General features: G+C 41.0%; 1 protein-coding gene across 1 annotated transcript in view; it reads right to left on the bottom strand.

Moving 5' to 3' along the window:
- LOC145242536 (uncharacterized) overlaps positions 1 to 3555 on the bottom strand; it is a 15501-nt gene extending 11946 nt beyond the window's left edge. The window contains exon 1 of the mRNA XM_080105619.1: positions 3310 to 3555. The gene's annotated coding sequence lies outside the window, so the exon portion shown is untranslated. The remainder of the gene's footprint in view (positions 1 to 3309) is intronic.
- Positions 3556 to 4157: the final 602 nt, after the last annotated feature.

Genomic DNA, 4157 nt, shown 5'->3' with positions numbered 1-4157 from the left:
TTCAAACAGAAACCTTTATTTCAAACGTGCCACTGACATATAAAAGAACATACAGTTGATTTTATATGTCAGGCCTTTCGGTTTGTGTGGTAATAAAATTTCTAAAATGCATTTGTGATGTTAGTCTATGTAAGGTGTTAACTTTGGTCAAAATCACCTGTTCTTCTTTCATCCGATTATTCGATTATCGATGCTTACCGAAGACGTTCTGATACAAAACGTATCTAATTACACTACCAGGCAAATAAAGTACCTTTGTGTGAGATTTTATAAAAATCGGCCCAACCGTTTTGGAGTTCATAAAGAGCGAACTCACAGACACACACAAAGCTTCTTTTATATAATAGTAGATAGATAGATTTTAATATTACACACACACACACACACACACACACACATATATATATATATATATATATGTATGTATACATATTAATATTATATACACACATGTATATACATACATATATATATATACATATATATTAATATTATATGCACATATATGCATATTAATATTATATATATGTGTGTGCGTGTGTGTGTATGTATATACTAATAACTATATACATACTAATATCATATGCATACATATTGATATTATATACATAGGTATGTATTGTTATTGCTTGATTTATTTTTGGTTTTTATTTGAATAAATATGTAAAATTTGTTTTCAAATTATTCACAATAAAAATAGTAAATAAGTTTTAGTCTTTGGAATCCATGAAAAACTGCGATGTTTATCTTTTAACGCAAAGACAATGCACAATTTTTCTTTTTGAATTAATTCTTGCCTTCCATTTTTTTTTTTTTTAATTATGAATGAAGTTAAATTCAAGCATGTATCGTGTTTATTATTCTTCTCTTTTTCAATATATTAAAAACAGTTTTTTTATCCTTTTTTTTCAAAAAGCTCTCACTCATTATTGACAGTCCGACTGCTCGATAGATCTGTTTGCAGGGCCGGTCGCCTGGGGACAATCGATGAACAAGGTAGACACGGACAAAAAGTAAACAAAAAAAAGTCAAAGAAGAATGACAGACACAGGTTGTTTGGTTAAAGACGAGGGTTCGCTTTTTATTTGCAAAGGGAGCGAAAAATCGTATGATCTGGATTCTGGTTGTCCGAAAGGTCGCTCGCTACCAGAGGCTAAGGTCTGGAGATCTGGAACAGATACTCTAGACGTAGTGTGGTTTAAGGTTGCTCGCTGGGTCTGGAATGATTGGCTGGACGTCAGGGCGATCCGGAACGGTCGGTGGACACTGAGAACGTAGGGTCAGTGTTAAGGACCGGATGGTCGGTAGGGAGCCAGGTACAGGCGAGATTGCAGACCGAAAAAGCAAAGCGCATGCGAGGTTGCAGGCCAGGGGAGCGAGGTGCAAGGGAGGGTACAGACCAGAAGAGCGAGGTGCAGGCGAGGTCGCAGGCCGGAGGAGCAAGGTGCAGGCGAGGTTGCCGGAAAGCTGCAGGAGGAGCTAGAAGGCACCAAGGGCTGGAAAGGTGCGGGAATGAGCAGTAAGCCGCTAGAGTAAGCTGGATACTGGAAGTGACGTTTGCTGCTGGTGCAGGAGGCAAGCAGTAGCGAATCACATTAGTAGAAAAACTTATTAGCCCTGATAAGGGCTATTTGAACTGCTGCTGAGACGGCTGGTGTCTCTGGGAATCCTTCTGGTTGGTTCGGTCGACGTGACTGGTAGCGTCAACGTTGCCATTTCGGGAGCCTCCTTCTACTCCCCTGGCCGGGTCTGGCATCCAGCCGAAACTCGCTGGTTGGGCCTAAGCTGGCTGTATTCATTTTGCCAGCGTGATGTTAGAGGTGTCGCTTCCAATAAGACAAACAAACGACTCTAATTAATTCCAGAACGAAATTTATGCAATCAAAAGTAGTTTGGGGGTTTGTTGATTCCATTTAAATTAATTTCGTCTAAAAAGTAAAAGGTCAATTGAATTATTGGCATTTTGTTTGATATATTTGAATTCTGACATGCATAGGAGTCGAGGACGGAAGTACAAGCGGTGTGCATCAGTTACCCATGCGTCGGTTGCGTGGAACAACTAACTTGTTTTGGCCTGGTGACTTCTTCCATAACGTCCAGTTGTTGAGTTTTTCCATGTGCGCGTAACAGCTAACTCAAACTGGTGTGAGTTTAATGTCGGTTGTTATTGCTGTCCGCGGATTTTGTGCGTATGGCAAAAATCAATGAGGATTCGGGTTTGATGAATTAAGTCGTCGGAGAAAGTTGGTAGGCCTTGAATGATGTTGTCAATGTTCTCAGCGCTTAACTATTTACATTTTGTATGAAGTCAAGAGCTCGGTGTTAGTTCTGTGCGTCAGTTAGTTGAACTGTTTGGCCGTGATTGGTTGGTCAAGTCTGGGTGGAATGTCGACTTCTTCGAACAGCTGTGGCATGTGTCCAAGGATGATATGGGCTTTATCACCATCTTCCTTGCCTACTGCTCTTTTCTGCATGTATTTTAGGATCATGTCAGTTTCATCTGTATTTTCAGCCATCTTCCTTGCCATCTGTATCACATCGGGGTTACCACTTGTTCTTGGGTCAATTGACCCTGGTGCCCGTCCCCTGTAATAGATCTTGCTTGCTTTGCCTATTTTGTGTGACGTCATTTTCCAGTTAACAGGCCTTGTCGTTCATGTATGGCACAATCACGTTGACACACCGGTTCTCGCCAGATCACCGAAGTTAAGCAACGTTGAGCCTTGCCAGTACCAGATGGGTGACCATTTTGGGAAGGCTAGGCGCTGTATGTACCTTCTGGGAAGGTTGGGCGTGGGGCCAGCACCCACACCCTGTAAAAAAAGAACTCCTTGCTACAAAAGCATCTACTAAGTTGTAAATGGCATATGCCCCTCCAGGGGCTCAAGGGCTATGGATAGAGGTCTTGTCTTTCGGTGGTATAACTACAGTAAGTTCGTTAGAGCACATGCCGTGGAAGTGATGGTAAAACAAGCACAGGGATGCAACATTACGGCTATGAGACAGGAAGTACTTGTTTACTTGCCTTATTTACTTGCCTCCCCACAAGGATGTTACATAGCGTTCATTGTGAGTTCTCACTAGGGTTATCATTGAGGGGCACCAAATTGAACTTTTGTTACATTTGAATATGTTATATAGAGTTCTTCATTTAGGGGCGCCATTTTAAATCTTTGAGGGGCACTTTTTACGTTTGGTGTATAACATCAAAAGGATTCCGTGTGCGTATGATTGTCTCTAATATAAATGGTTGTGTGTTTGATTATCATAAAGGGAATCGTGTGTGTGACATGTAATTTCTGAACCTACCTCTGCTTCTTCGATGTTGGACCATCTGGGAATTTCTCATCCTGGAGGGAGACTTGATACATGTTTGACGAAGATTTATCACTCCAAGACGATGGATGGGTTTTATAGTTTTTATTTCACTTTCCCCAGAGGTCCTGCAGAAGGTGGAAGTGAAATCTGCTTGTGTGGGTTCTTCTTCACACACGTCAGCGTTCGTCTCCCCCCTCCCCAGTGAAGGGGTGGGGGGAGACAACAGAAAACCGTCCGTCTTCTTCAAAGTCCAAATCAAATCTCACAGATCTAGCCAACCACGTCACACATACGTAATTTGGTCAGCTGACCTTCGGTTCTGGTAAACGTGTCTACCTCCACGTTTACTCTCCCCCCCCCCTCTCTCTCTCTCTCTCTCTCTCTCTCTCTGTAAAAAGGACAGTGTTTGCTATAAGGTCGGTTTTTAATCTAGGGGAATTTTGCCCTTCCAAAAAAGGCACTTTGTATAGAGGCAAAAATAAAAATTGCCTCTGTCTTCAAGGATTTACCCTTCACTGCCCGGCAGAACAATACAGAAAGTGTAGTACCGGAACACTGACTGTATGTTGATATTATTTCAAAATGTTTAAAAATTCACAATGTGTGTCTTAGTGAATTTAAAACGATATAAGATTACAAATGATGAGAACAAATGTAAAAAAAAGAGAAAATTTGAAAGGAAATGGAACTAAAATGATCTCTCTATTTCACTCCCTCTCTATCTCACTCCCTCTCCATCTAACTCCCTCTCTATCTCACTCCATCTCTATTTCTCTTTAAATGCTAATATTAACGGAGAACATAAATAATTTCAAAAGAAGAAGAAGATGAAGAAGAAG

The sequence above is a fragment of the Euprymna scolopes genome, chromosome 21 (genome assembly GCF_053919585.1).
Source record: "Euprymna scolopes isolate OS-2025 chromosome 21, ASM5391958v1, whole genome shotgun sequence".
In the NCBI taxonomy this organism is placed as follows: Eukaryota; Metazoa; Mollusca; class Cephalopoda; order Sepiida; family Sepiolidae; genus Euprymna; species Euprymna scolopes.
Note: the sequence above shows the minus strand (reverse complement) of the source record. Positions and strands in the feature narration are given on the sequence as shown.